The following is a 16,430-nucleotide window of genomic DNA, read 5'->3' on the forward strand; positions in this document are numbered from 1 at the left end:
TTCTGCCTGTGCTGTGTGATTTAACATTGCCAAGTAAATCAGAGAAAGGAAGCAGCATGGCTTGTCCCAGCATGGAATTGGCATTTGCAGGTTGGTAACCATTATGCTTACCTTTAGGCAGTCATTTTTCAGGATAGTACTTGAGGTACTGAGCAAGCAATAACCATGACACCAGCAATGACTTGCACATCTCTGTTAGCTGTCCTTACAATTCAAACCCAGCAGAGTGGCCTATGGGAAGTGGTCTGACAGAAAGGTTCGGCCATTAGCAGATTCTTTTGTGCTGTTATCCCTTTTATTATGTTTCAGAAAGGTTTTTTTTTTTTTTTTCTTCTGCAGCGCTGAAAGACATAGCCTGCAGCAGTAGCCTAGAGAAAGTAAGCATCACCAATATAGGACAGCAAGGGTGACTGATGAATTGCACTAACACATTTGGGTTTACAGTGTCCTCTCTCTTCTTAGAGAAAGAAGGCCAAGAGGGAAACATTACCTTCATGTTCAGCAGCAAGAAAGCATTTGTACGAGTTGAATGTCTGTGCTTGAGTCATATGTACTTGAACTGAAGTCAATGTGAGGAACATACATAAGCTGCTTATTCTGATATCTGCTTTCTGTGCTGTCTCCCACACTAATATGCCTCATGGAAATAGTAATTAGAAACTGAAAATAAGAGAACAGCACTGAAAAAGAGAATGAAGGTTACGTGAGTTTATATGCTACCTTTTATTGCAACTGAACAAGACACCAGACAAGGAAAAAGTGAGCGGAGTGTGGTGCAATGCAACTATATGTGGTGTATATGTGATACCAATCTCTGCTACGTTTTACCATTACCATTAGATATGCTTGACACCTTCTACTCACTAATAACTCTTTTAAGCACAAACCAAATGAGGTTAGATTGCAGCAAGCAGCTTGAGTCTTACTGCTGGCTAGCAACACTCTGACTTGCTGTCAGCACACCTCACTTGGCAAAAGATGTGACATTCAACCCTGCGTAGTTTGCAGCACAAAGCTACTAAAGAGAAACTTAAAGTAAATATGGAATTGAAGTGACATAATCTTTACTCTCATGCTTCTAGCCAAAGAACTCAGTTGCTAGTTCAACTGCTAGATTCAGAGGAGGTGTGACTGGAGTTTAATTTAAAAGGACCTCTTTTCTTTTGAGCACTACTTTTATAATTACCATCTCATTGTGGACTTCTGCTTTACAGAAGATCAAGAGAATTGTTTTATCTGAAAGTTCTGGTCCATCCATTGACTACATACTCTTTTATTTTTTTCTCATGGAAACACCAGATCCAGTTGCTACATGAAAGAGTGGTCCTTTACAAACCTTTTGAGAAAGCACACATGCCAGCAAGTTTGTAATAAATGTCATGCATTCTTGATCTGTTGGTCTTACTGTGCAAGGACATGGTTTATCACATAAACAATTGAACTCATGTATTTTGGAAGCACTGCACTGTGTTTGCACTGTATGTTCCTGATCAGAAATTACTGAGTGAAAATGAGAGGGGCAAGTTGAAAGAGACTGGCAAAATGGTCTTTAGATGATAGCATTCCCTTCTTCAAAGATATAGATGTTAGTGGAACTGTGTGGCTAATAATCTCCAGCATGTTTGATCAAGTTTGCTCAGCATCAAAATTATTATTGCTGGACAAAAGCCTAGCTTTATTAGAACGTAAATTTTCTCAAAGAAATGAAGTCTAAAAAAACCAAAAGAAAACCCCATTATAACCAAATAGTTTATATTTCTTTAAGAAGAAATCTATGAATACTTGAGGTGAAATGTTAGAAAATTCTTTTAACTTTAGCACAATAGTTATGATACCTATATTCAGGATTAATTCTTAGTTTTGTACCATAGAGTGCTTAGTACAAATACCAGAGGTTAATGTGGCCTAGTGCTAACTCCCTACATCTGTGACTCATAGTCTTGTGTCAGCTTATTTACATATATCAGAGAATAATATATATTAGTAGATGTCTTGAGAACAGAGGTATAGGTAGCCGGTCTAAGTAATGATGAGAGAAGTGCATCGTTACCTGACCACATATATGAGAAACTCCCAAGGAGAGAAGATTCATCAGAAGGTCTGTGACTGTAAAGGGAAATTTTGAGGAATGGGATGTTCCCAAATGACCACCAAAGACCCTCAAAAGACCCTTACTCATATCCAAACAAGTTCATGGAAATAATTAGCATATTATATGTACATATAATACGTACATATTCAGGAAATGTTAAGACTATATAATAGAAATGTGATGAATATGTATTAGTTTCATGGCTATAACCTGGTCTATTAGATTGCTCCTTATGCAGGCCTTAGGATTATTCCCCATGCATCCAGTGCTGCTAAAAAAATAATATTGGATTTCTAACCTTGTAAATAGTTTGAAGAGTTTATTTTCCAGTTTTCAGTGACAGTCAACAATATAACAACATGACTAGCTGACTAATTTTTCCACTTCTATATGTTTTATTTATTTTTTATTCTAGGTTAATAAGCCTCTAATAATTGTATTTATACAGACAAAAGTATTAACTAAATTTCAATACAGGTCCATATCTGACTTTCACTTTTTGAATGCTACTCTGCATATCTTTCCAGTGCTTGAATCATAGGAGGGAGAATAATTGCAATTTTTTAATGTTTATTTTTTCACAGGTGCTAGTTGAAAAGAAAACAAAACATCTGTGAGAAAGAAGCAGAGAATGAGGCATCTGGGAGAAAGAGCATATGTTACCTTTATACCCCACCTGATTCCTCTTGGGTACATCTGAGCTTAAGTTGGAAATTGAAATTAATTTTTCAACTGCTTCTCTCTTGTATTGTCACAAGAGAGAAAGAAAAAGAGAGCCTTTCCAAAATTCATGTCTTCCTTTAAAAATAAGCTCTCAAAAATAACACTGGGGAAAAAAATATAGGTTCTGGTAGTTTGATGTGCTTTCCTTATTTACCTCCATGTTTCTCCTCACAGCCAAACTGTAATAACCCTGCAGCTGACTGCTTCTTTGCATATGTTTTTTCTACCTATCCAGGTAATTCACATATTCATCAAGATCTGAAATGCTGTTAGATACTAAGTTCATGTTTATCTTCAAAGCTAGATCTAGTTTAGGGAAACAACCTGCAAATCCTCATGAATACATTGTGAACCCCTTCTCATCTTCAAGGACCATACTTCCAACAGATACCCATATTTTGTCTTTTTCTAACTCTACATGTATCACAATTCACTGATATTTCTGTCCACATCTCATTTAACAATATTTGCAAAGGCAGTGATTACCACTTTGGATAGTGATTACTCCTTTTTGCATACATTACTTTTTGATTACACCTTGCAATTTTGTTTCATTTCCTATGAGCTCTAAAAGTATACTTGCTATACGTTTACAGCATCATTTATTAGACTTGATCCTTGAAAGCAAATTTTCTGGATGTTTTTGTGTAAGATAACACTGATGGAGATACTTTTTGTCCTCCAAATTAACACTACAGAAACTTGTTTATCAAGAACTTGATAAACTTAAGAAAAGGCTTGATGACTTAAGAAAAGGCTTGAAACAGACATAGCTGGTGAAATTTTAATTGGAGACCCTTTCATGATGAAGTAGATGATAGAAATGAAGTTACAGCCCAGTCTGATGTAGCAAGATAAAGCAAGAGACAAATTTAATTTCTTTGCAAAAATCACCTTGGAGCCTCAGAGAGAAGGGGACTTTTGCACTCATCTGGGGGATAAAAAAATCAAAACAAGAAAACAATGAAATATTAAGTCATTGTAAGTAAGATATATATTGTTTCTTATTATTTCCTAAAGCCAACTGTTATCTGAAAGCGCAGGCATCACTGGAGTCATACTTGCACTCTCTAAGGCCTGTGAAGCAAATGTACTGGCCTCATCCAGTTAAATAATGGAAAACTTGAGGGTTACATTTAATTTACATGAATTTTGGCTGTCACTGTAACTAGAAGCAAAGACATGGTTGTTCAACAATTAGAATACACCCTTGCATTTCAAGTCCTAATTCTATTATCAATATTTTCCTGTTTTGTCTTTGTAGTGAAAAAGCCCAGAAAAAGCCCTGTTTCTAATACCTCTGGTTTTGCTCTCAACAACTAATAAGAAATGAGGATCATTTTCAAAGCATGATTCAGGATAATGTCAGTAAATTAGAAAGTGTTCCAAGAAGAAAAATAGGTTAAAATGTCTGTCCTTGAGAGCAAGACACTAGAATGAATAGCTGTGCTGTTTTAAAAATTACACATTTAAAGTGTGTAGGATGAAAAGGAAGATAACTTCCACCATTCTGTTGGGTATAGCCAGTCTTTTTAACACATTAATCAGACTGGGAAAGTAGTGCTATTATAAGAAAAATGTGGGGTTTTGTGGAATAATAACATTGGAAAGCAAAGCCCAGATACTGCCTTAAAACAGTTTTTGACCTGCTGTTGTTGGGACAGCTCCTTTGCAAAAAGATGTGCAAGAAAAAATAATACCCAAAACTCATAAAAATAATAAAAATAACACCCAAAAAAGGTTTCTTTTAATTAGTCAAGATCTAAACTTGCATACAAGACATGAACAAAAAGATACCCAACTTTTCCTGCACCATTTCATAAATGAATCATTTAGTATATAACCTAGGTGGCTGTTTGCCTCTCTCCATAATTGGTACTTTATAGTTGTCAGCATTTATTATAGTACATTAAAAGTGGAATGCTTTCATGACCTGGAATAATGACCCTCTAATAGGATCAGGGGACATTTAAAGTTCCTCTTTTCATATATTTTGAAGTCTCTTATGAGCAGAACAATCAAAATTCATTGCCTAAAGGATCTTCTGTTGTTGGACATTCAGAATCATTTGCAATTGTTGGTTAAGGTGAAACTTAAGTGCTACAGAAACTATGTAGCTCAAGTTGACCATGGTCAGTGTGTCACTTGTCCTGTTGAGAAAGGACTATTAGTAACAAAACTCCACTGCTGAAAGCTGTTTGCATAAAATGGTATCTTGCTGATATGAGACACAACTGTAATTGCTACTTATTCACAATTTAATAACTAGTGTAACTGGTCCTACAATAAACTCTCCCAGAAATGGCAAATATTCAGCACACTTATTTTCAGGCTAGCAGAACAATGAAACCATTATTGTTAGCTTAAAAAAAATAGTTAAATATTTGGGGCAGTATGTAGTGAATCTGAATGCTCTCAGAAAAGTAGTAAAATATGCTTTCACAGTTTCAATCAGAAAATAAATAAATTGTAATGACATAAAGCAAAAGATTCCAATAGTTAGCTATAGCTCTCAAGAATTCAATTAATTTTATTCGCTTTCCAGTATGCTTGGGTATTGCATCATGTAAACCTATCTGTATGCCCAGGTGTTAGTGGGGTAGGAGCTATGCTGCAGAGGTGGCCTCCATGAGGAGAGGCCAGGCTCTTCCCTGTACCTGACACAGGTAGTTCCAGTCAGCTCCAGTGGACACACCATAGGACACACCTGAGCCCCTCAGCCAAAGTGGTGTTGTCTTTCTGATATTATATTAAAGAAAGAATTTTTTAAAATGCTACATGGAAATCATGAGAGAAATAGTGAAAGAAACAGCCCTACCTACAGACACCAGGAAAGAGGAGGAGGAGGGGAGAAAATTATTCCAGAGGTGTTCCTGGCAAAGCAGAGATTCCACTGAAGCTTGTAGAGAAGCATACAATGGTTATGGTTGGAAGAGACCTCAAAGGTTATCTAGTTCTAACCCCTCTGCTGTGAGTAGGAACACATACTACACCTTTCACTACATGAAGCTGCTCAGGGCTTCATCCAGCCTGGCCTTGAACCAGAGATGGGGCATCCACAGTTTCTCTGGACAACCTGTTCCACTACCTCACTTACCTTACAGCAAAGAATTTCTTCCTAGTATCTATTCTAAACCTACTGTCTTTCAGTTCAAAACCGTTCCCCCTTATTACTACATGCCCTTGTAAAAAGTCTTTCTCCAGCCTTTTTTTAGGCTCCCTTCTGGTATTAAAAAGACTGCAGTAGGGTACCCTTCTCTTCTCCAGGCTTCACCATTCCAATTCTCTTAGCCTGTACTTGTAGGAGAGGTGCACCAACACTCTGATCATCCTGGGGCCTCCTCTGGGCTCTTTCCACCAGGTTGATGTCCTTCCTGTGCTGGTGACCCCAGAGCTGGTAGAAGAGAATTCGCTCCCTGGCCTTGCTGGCTGTGACACTTTGGACGCAGCCCAGGACGTGATTGTTTTTCTGGGTTGCAAACACACACTGCTGGCTCTTGTCCAGCCTTCCATCAACCAGCATCCCCAAGTCCTTCTCCTTCTCTTGGGCTGCTCTCAATCTGTTCATAGTGGGGTTGCCCTTATCCAAGTGCAGCACCTTCCACTTGGTCTTGTTGAACCACATGAGGTTCCCATGTGCCTTCTTCTTGAACTTGTGCCAGTCTCTCTGGATGGCATCCTGACCTTCACACGTTTCAACAGCACCACTCAGCTTGGCGTCAGCAACAGACTTGCTGTGGGTGCACTCAATCCAACAGATCAGTCTAGGTTTATTCTGTACTGTTACTAAACTATGCACCTGAATGCTCAGTGGTATATCCTAATTAAGTCAATGCAACTTATGCTCAACAAGGTAAATCAGATACCATTGTTTCTGTTTGTCATAGATTCATGAACCATTTGAAAGCTTATTTTATCTGCAAATGAGCTAATGAACTTTCCCTCATTATAAATCTCAAACTGAATGTGCTTTATTTTGAATTATTTCAATATTCACCAATGACAATTTAGTACTATATTTTTTTTCTATATTTTTTTCCTTGAAAAACGCAGCATGCCTGACAAATAAGTTTTTTGGTCTTATTTCTTTACTTATCAACACTTCAAATAGTCATTGAGGTATCTGGATTTAGCAACAATTTGTTGTGGAACAAATTTCAGAGGGGAAGGAAGAAAGAAGACAGGATAAATGACAAGAGCTCAGAGACCACGCACTTTATACAGGTGCCTTGGAAACAAAAGCAATTAGGCTCTGAAATGTACCTTTCTCTCCTCAAGCTCCTGAATTTGTGGTTTCCTGAATGAACTGTACTGCTATAAAGAGATTTACTTAGGCGTTCAGGGGACCCAATGCACAGAGGTATTTACAAAGAACACTGCAAGATTAGGCTGAAAAATTTGGCAACACATCTGTCTATACAAAGACATGTCATTCACATGTTTTACTCTGGCTTCAGATGCTGGATAATACTTGCTCTTTTTCCCCCTCCTTTTTTAAAATTGTGATTCTGAGAGGAAACGAAGTCAGCTAAAAATCCAAGATCATGTTTGGATAGCTTAATCAACCGATTGTTATAAATCTTTCTCAAGTGATTAATGACAAGTTTAATTTAACTGGTAAATCAGTACTAGAAAACACCATGAATGTGAAAGCAAGATTTCAGTCCTTTGTAAGTTAACTGTGAGCTTATATGGTAGCTACAAATAGATTGGTGAACTTTTTTTGGCCATACTGGTGTCCATGAAGTGATATCATCACAACATTTTGCTTCTAACTCATTGCTTTGTGAAATTTGACGCTTTCACTTGAACTTGTTTTCTACTTGTCAGGAAGCTCCAGGCCCTCTGGCTTAGCCTGTGGACTTCTATGACATAAGCCTGATGCTTCATACCCCAAGTCTAACACTGGAGTAACTTAGGTTGAGACTTGATGGCTGGTGTCTTCAAGGTGGCTAAAACAACAGCTAAGCATAAATACCTTCAGATTTCCAATGCAATAAATTACTATAGATACAACAGATGACCTCAGAAGGCTCTACACATGAAACAACTTGCTGTAGGCTGAATTAGCTTTTTGAAGGAAGAAATACAACTTCCCAGTAAATGTTCCATGAGGATTTGTCTACGAGGTGTGCAGACGTGTGTTTTGATTATCCACAAGTCTTGAAGTAGCCTTTGCTCCATTAACATAGGTTAATTAATTGAGCACTAGGAACACTGAGTTATCAGTCTCTTCAGCAAAATTTGGTGCTCCTGATTTACAGTAATTGCAAACCAGAGGTAAACATTAATTTGAGGTCTGTAGTTTAATCACTGAACCCTTTCTGGAGATTTTTTGTCCTGAAATACCTAGACAACCACATAGTGCCATGGTCACACAACCACATTTAAAAAAATATCACATGGATTATATTAGTGGTTCAGAATCATTCATTATGCTAGTTGCAATTCATACTTTTAGATGTAGTCCTCTTGATTCTCACTTTCAAAACATCTCAAAAATTTTATATTGGACTGTAGTTTGTGCTCCTCAGTTGTACACACAACCAATGTGTAATCTAACAAACTAGCATGGTGTGGATTATATCAAAAGCCCTGCCATTAATACTGAAATCAGCCAGATAGAAACTTTCTAACACTGTTTAGAGTATTAGAAATCAGACATACTTATTGCAGCACACCAGTCATTCAGAGGATCCTTCCACTAGTCAAGTGCCCCAAGCATTGGGTAAACAGAACTTCTATCATAAAGAGTGATTACATACTCATCAGCTATCCCTGATTACCTGATGTACATATATTACTTTATTTTACATGGCTTTGCCCTTAATGGAAATCCTTATGGGGTTCTTTGGGTCTGTCTTCAATGTCTGTGTCCTTTTTAGGTAGTTGCTCCTGTATTGTAAAATGTAGGCGAACCCAATGGGAAGAAATGATGATGTCTAACTCCAGTTCAGAAGGCTGAATGATTTCTTTATTATAACTATGCTTTAATAGATCAATATACTATATAAAGGAAGATACTAAAACTACATACCTACTTTTCTAACTACCATATCTAACTAACAACTCGTGACCCTGTTTGCAAGAGTCCAGACACAGGTGGAGCTGATTGGCCACCAGGCTCAAACAATCCTCACCAGAATCCAATCAAGCAATCACCCCAGGTAAACAATTCTCCAAACACATTCCACATAGGAAAAACAAGGAGCAGAAATAGAAATTGTTTTCTCTTTCTTTCTCTCTGTGAACCTCTATGAAAAATCCTGAGAGACAGAAATGTGCTTGCCACACTCCTGGACTTCTGATTGTGAGTAAGTGAAATATTACTATTTTGTACAACTGCTTTGGCAGACTAAGCTGGCATCCCACTTGCTATTTTCATTACTCATGTTTGCCTAAGTTAGATTCTTTATCTATTTCTTCAAGGTTGTGTTGTCCTGTTCTACTTGTCCTTTTCAGAGTAAAATGCTGTTCTGTTCTACTGCCCTACTACTGCTACTGTGAACCTGCATTTGAGCTCAAAGTCCACATCTGTGCTCAGCTGGTTCAAATATTTCACATGGTCTGTCAGCACACATGTTTAGACATGACTAACAAAAAATACCTCTGATGAAAGAAAATGCAGTGAAAATGTTTATGACATGACAGAAAGAAATAGAGCTACACAGAAATTTGCTTAGTATACTTCAGTGTCCAGTAATGTGCCAAAAACATATTTATTAATCTGAAGACTTCCCAAAGGTTTGTGAAGATTAAAAAAAAAAAAAAAAAAATATATATATTTTATTCAATTTACTGGTTTGGGTTTTTAGGAAGATTTTGGATAAAAAAAGCCCTGGCCAGACTTATCTTATACCTCATCACTTGTTCAGAAGGAGAAAATTTCTCTTTTTACCTTTAGCTGAAGATTGATCTGCAGTATCCTGGAAATGTAGGTGCAGGCTTCCATTAATTATAGTAGACCAAAGATGCAACTCTGTGGCAGCTAGAGAAGAATTCTCTGTTATGCAAACTTAATACAGTATTGACACTTAAAATGCAGAACCCCTGTACATAAACACAAATTGCTTCTGTAAACAGGGAGAATATGTTATGAAACTCCTGGGGTGTGAGGTATCTCCCAGAATATTTGGCAACATGTTTATGCACAAATGGTAACCACTGAGGAACCACTCAGTTTACAAGTCTGGTATATGGTGGCTTTAAACTTATTTCTGTTTCATGCCTGTTTTGAGGTGGCTTTAAATATGTTTTTAATTAAACTTAATTAAACCTCTTTTCTGAACATTCTTATTGTGCCTCAATAATATCTCAATTTGACAAAATTCAAACCTTTACCTAAACAAGAAAAACTCCTAAGCATTTTAAACTTGAAAAAGCATTCTTAAATGTACACCTAAGCTATTTTCATGGGGACTAATTAGTGTAAAATCAGTTGCATGAAGAAAAGGCCCAATACCAAATTAATTTTTGCCCCTATATCATACTAAGTAGGTATTTGTTCTAAAACCCTGTTTTTATTTTCAATTTTCAATTAGGTTATCTGTTGTCTCACTCTTTGAGACAATTTTGAAACATGTGGTACCAACAAAAATCAATTTCTCTAAGATCCAGAAAGGTGAGTTTTTTAAAAGAATAAAGTTAAACTATATTCAACAGTTGATGAGTCTTTTTGTGTGCTCTACATTTATCATCATCGAAGTATCCTTAAAAATCACTAAAGGCAATCAATTCTTTAAAGATTTAAACATCACCGTACAAATCAAACCCTTTTTATTAATATAAAAATACATGTAAACATATACGTATACATGTATACATATAAAAATACATGAGGAAAGGAAGACATGAGTCTAAAGGAATTATGCGGACATTTAATTTTCTGTTTTGAACCAGAAATGTCAGAAAAAAGTAATATGCCAGTTGAAGTTTATTCCCTTGTCTTGCTCATCTCGGGAAACACACATGTGAAACCATAACATTGAGATATACAAAACCTTTTGTGTAACTTTGTGGTGTTTTTAGACTTAAAGTAAAATCAAGCTGAATTTCTGAGTGAAAAAGGAATACATTTAGAATGCCAAATACCTTAAATATTTTTTTCCTTTTTCTCCATTGTGATGTGGGATTCAATAGCAGCACTGACTTGAAATTGCTAACAATCTAGGAAACATGGCATTTAAAAACTAGCAAACCTACTTAACCACTTTGATTGTCTGCATTTAAAAGGCAATTTCAATGCATTGATCTCATATGTAATGTAGTTTGACATCTAATTCATGATTGCTTTGAAGTGTCTGACCAGACCAAGATTAGTAATTCATTGAAAACAGAATCCACAGCCAAAACTGACTTGGCACCAAATACCAGGCGTTTTTATGCTTTCAATTGTCAAGAGCATTTGGAGTTTCTGTTCCAAATCAAATTAAGATGTGACATTTTGTACTGTGTGTATTGTTAAATTGTATATTTTCATTCCTGTGTATTATCAATAACATTTTATATTTAAATATACAACTTAGACGTAAAATAGGTCTGATTTAGGTATTACCTAGAATGGCATTCAACAAAGGCTTTCACTTCAAGAAATAATTTGTACAGAAACTGCCAGATATTTATGTTAAAAGGATATCATAAGCTATGTCCTCTTGAATTTAGCAAATACATTAGTACAAATTTAATAATTGTTCTGCATTTGATTCTTTCAAACTGAAAATTAGCTATTCACATAACATATGTCTGCAATGTGTGATCTCTCAGAAAGATCAAAGCCAACTCCAAACAGGCACATCTGAGTTCACAGACCAGCCAAACATGGTGGCTAAGAGGTTCATGGACCAAATTCATGCATTAGCATGGTGGGACTGAGCTGGCTGAAGACCATGTAGAGGCCATGCAGTGCTACTTGCCTTGCTTGAATTAAACCTTACTTCCAAACATATTGTTTCATGGATACCTGGGGAGAATGACATATTGTTGATAGGAAAATTGACAAGATCTCAACTGAAAACCAAAATTTTACAGACAAAAATTTCCAGTGGTTTTTCATTGTAAAAACTTCTTTTGGTTTCTTTTCTAATATTTTGTGGGCTCCTATGAAGTAATTATTACAATGAGAAGAGCTATGGAGTAACTATCCACTACTGATTGTCTATGAAGAAGACAACTCCATAAGTTAATTCCTTTTAACTATGATAGCAGTGGCTGGAAGTGAAGTGCAAGTCCAGCATAACTCAGCAGAAATCCTGGGTTTTACTAAGGAGTCAAAAGACTAGCTGTAGACAGGTCAGAATTTGGATATTATTGTGGCTTTAGTTTTTCTCGCCCTGATCTCGGGTGGCTCGGAAGCCCAGCTGCGCTCTGCGTTTCGGCCGGGAGACCGGGGCTGCCACAGTTCAGAGCTCTAAGGCTGAGCCACCGCGTGGGTTTGCCACTCTTTGTGGCTGAGCGCTAAGAGGAGACAAAGGGACAAGGGAGGTACACCTTGTCCTGTGTGGCTGGAGAGTGTTTATTTCCCGCACGGCGGCTGCGGTGGCTGGAGCGGCGTCCCCTAGCGTGTGTGTGGTCAAGATGGTGCCAGGAGAAAGGAAGCATGGGGTTATATAGGGGGCGGGCAGACAGGGGTAGGAGCCCCCCTCGCCCAATGGGGACAGACAACGGGGGAGTGACGTGGACCACGGCAGCCAACAGGAACACAACAGGGGTGGGTACACAGTTCCAGCACGAATAGGAATACAAGGATAGGGTGACAGTCACAGAACTTTCAGGAACGAACAGGGGGTGCAAGACTGACATGGAAAAGCTCCAATGGTGAGTGACTTGGAGCGAACCATCGTGGGGGGAAATGGGGGTACATAGAACTGACTAACATTTATTAAAACCCCTAACTGAACCAACCCAGGATGCAACAGATTATATGTGGGATGCTTTTGAAAATTCTCTGAATACTTAAGATGGATATATGCATGTAAGGTTGTCAATGACAATGAGTCATCCTAAAGTTACTTTTCTTTCATTCATTATTATTCTAGGTTTACTGTTCATTTGTTGTTCAGTCAAAAATGAGATATTTGTGACTGAAAACAAGAAGCAGTATCAGTAAATACATGGAAAACATAGTCAACACATAATGAATTCACAATTTATTGCTGTCTTGACTAAGAATATAAGTTTAAATCATCTGTTAAACCTACTAAAAGTAGCAAAATAAACATACATAATTCAGCTTTAACCCTAGTTTATATGGACATAGTTCAATTGAGTAGAAACTCAGCCCAAGACATAATTTTACAGGTTAAAGTCAACAGGCTTGCTTGCAATATAAAAGGAACAAACAAATCATATTTATACACCATTAGTTAGGTTTCATAGTATCAAGAGAATCTAGAATCTCCATTCTCTCAGTAGTTAGAGCCAGTAATATCCAATTCTTGGCATAGTGAAAATTTGAAATGAAGGTCTGATCAAAATTGCCATGCCTTCTACCTGTAGATAGTTTTCCCTGTTCCAGCCAGGATAAGGCTAATTTTGCAGCACAAAACAACTACCCAAGAGGGGCAGTGGGGGAAGTGTGTATCAATGATGGGCGTAGGGGAAGTGTCTATGTTCCGGCTGGGGAACCCTGGCAGCAGTTCACACAATACCAGCCTCCATTGCCTGCGAATCCTTCATCTCTTGTATCATCCATCATTAGTGTTGCTGCTGATACTGTCTGTTATCTTATCAAATGTGTCCGGTAATTTTTTCTTATCTTGACACATGATCTTTAACTTTTGTGTCTCCCATTCTCCTTTCCAGCACGCTGCATGGGGAAGGGGTTGAAAGTGTGAGGGAGCAGCACATGGTTCGGAGTGTTTCACTGGGAACACTAAACTGGGGAATGTCAATCCTGAACCATGAACACAGTGTTTTAGCAGATGAGTGAATTCCAGGTTTTGTGCTTATTTTTGTAGACCTTCATTTCTATTGGACGCTCCTGTGAAGATTAGAAAAATAATTAACATCCCCCAAGATTGATTTGCTACTGTATATAAAAATGAAGCTAAACTTGCTGCACATGTACATGCACACTCTGTGGGCTGTCAATTTGACTGTGCTCTTTTTACACAGATAAGCTACCCTCCTGCCCCCCTTCACCAAAATTTTGGTGCTTACTGTATTTCAAGTGTTTATGCTGTTCTAAGTGTTGCATCCTGGGTTGCGTTGAGATTAGGGGTTTTATAATGTTAGCTAGCTGGTTCTGTGTACCCCCGTTTCCCCCCACGGTGGTTCGCTCCAGGTCACTCACCATTGAAGCTCCCCCATGTCAGTCTTGTAACCAGCCCCTGTTCATTCCTGAAACTTCCATGTCAGTTACCCCATCCCTGTATCCCTATTTGTCCCAGAACCCTGTATACACACCCCTTTTGCATTCCTGTTGGTTGTCGTGGCCCATGTCACTGCCACGTTGCCTGTCCCCATTGGGCGAGGGGGGCTTCTGGCTGTGTCTGCCCGCCCCCTATAAAATCCCATGCGCCCTCGGTCCCGTTGCCATTTTGTCCATACAGCTCTTGGGAGCGGTTGCTGTTCTCCATCGCAGCACCACGCAACAATAAACCTCCAGCCAACTGCAAGGACAAGGTGTGCCTCCTTTGCCTCTTTGCCTCATCCCAGCGCCGGTTATTGAGTGTGGCCAGCCCATGCCGGTGTGCTGAACGCCAGAGCGCCTGGACCATGCAGCACCCCGGTCCAGCAGAGAAGCAGCGCCTTTAGCCGGGCCCCCAAGCTGGCCCAGATCAGGGAAAAGAACGCAAAGCCACATCTAAGTACATGCGTATTACTGAATGCCATTATACTCACTTTACAGTCAGATATTATTACAATATGCCTGTAAAAAGTAATTGTACCACATAATTTCTTAACGGACTAACTATATGAAGTAGGGAAAATGTTAATAAATATCTGCTAGTGTAGAATGTACAGGAGCACTTTTTCTATGTGTGTGAACTTCTTTCTGGGTAAAAATTCTTACTGAAATGAAAGCATAATTGTGTACATAAACATTCTTTCCACATGTTGTGCATAATGTGTGTTTTTAAGTATTCACATATATTTGTAGGTAGCTGTGCATATGTTCACAGATGTGGGTTTGCCTTGGATATAAGGGATAATTGGTCAAAAGGAATTTTGATCCATACTCTGCTGCTAGATGGAGTTATACATAAAGGTGATAATTTCAGTATATTTTTACATAAAATATCTTAGTAATGTATACCTCCTGTATCATTCTGTATCATACCTGGGTTATTCTGTGAGACTTTCAAATGAAGTGCTGCTGATTGGAAGGATGGATTTTGCCTCGTGGGTGGAGAAGCATAATTGGTTTTACAAAAAGTTCTCACTGAGTTTAACTAAAACATGCCCTGGATTGATTTAGTGTTGAACTATATTATAGGAACTATTAACTGTGTAGAAAGGTTAAATTAATTACTATTTACCTATTTTTTGGCAAATACAAATACATTAAAATATTATATTTTACATCTAAGTTGTGTATTAAAAAAAAAATAACATGGTTTTATGTAATTCTCCATCATTGATAATATGCTGTATTTGTTCAAACATGGTTAAGAATTTTTAAGCTCATTATTTGATGTAGGTACAGTGATTGAAAAACCCCAACAAATTAATTTAGGAAAATATCCCTAATATTTGTTTAAAATTAGTTTTTCTTCATAGATGTTCTTCCCAGAGAAATTGTTCTCTATAACTTTAAATTAAAAAAAAAAAAAACAAACACACAAAACCCCTGCAAAAAAACCCCAAAAAACCAAGAAACCATGAAGAAAGAGGATATAAATACAGTAGAAGGTTGGTTTTAGTTTAGGTTATATTTACAGAACATTTTTGGATATATTCAGCTCTATATGAAAATTATGGATTCTAAAAACAGCTGCAGATGTGTTTAGATTCTTACTTTATCTGCATTACCCCTCCTATCACGGATGAAATATCTGGGCAGTGATACCTGTAGTATCAGAGCTCAGGTGATGAAAACAGGAAAGAAAATCAGATGGGAGAAAGATAGTTAAGCTGTAGCCAAGACTAGATGGAGGAACCATGCTCAATGCTTCTGAGGAGGATCCCTTTCACAGCTGCCAAAAACATAAAAAACTATTTGGAGGGCTTTTCTAAGACTGGTTATCTCTGGCACCAGCCACTTAATTAGTTTAAAAACTAGAAACTGTCTTCCACTTCTGAGTTTGAGAAGAAGTAAAATCTAATGTGTGATGTGCTGTCTTCCCTGAGGATCAAGAAGTATATCTAAGTTTTATAAGTGATGGTAGCAGCTTTGTCTCATTTTAGCACCTACAATTTGTGAACCGAAAGGGAAGGCATGACAACCATAAGTACAGTTCATGCTTTACATAATTTTTTTTTGTGAAATTTAACTCTTCTGCCCATTAACACACAAGCCAGGTGTCTTCAGTCTTTTCCAGTGAGTGTCCATCCATCTGTATCTGGCTTAGAATTGAACTAGTTGCCAAAGGGTAAATTACAATCCAGCTGACCTGTAGCTGTTTAAGTCTATGTTCTTTGCTTATTGCAAATATAAAGTGAGATAAATTGAGAT

This window comes from Vidua macroura, chromosome Z (assembly GCF_024509145.1).
Source record: "Vidua macroura isolate BioBank_ID:100142 chromosome Z, ASM2450914v1, whole genome shotgun sequence".
NCBI classification, from domain to species: Eukaryota; Metazoa; Chordata; class Aves; order Passeriformes; family Viduidae; genus Vidua; species Vidua macroura.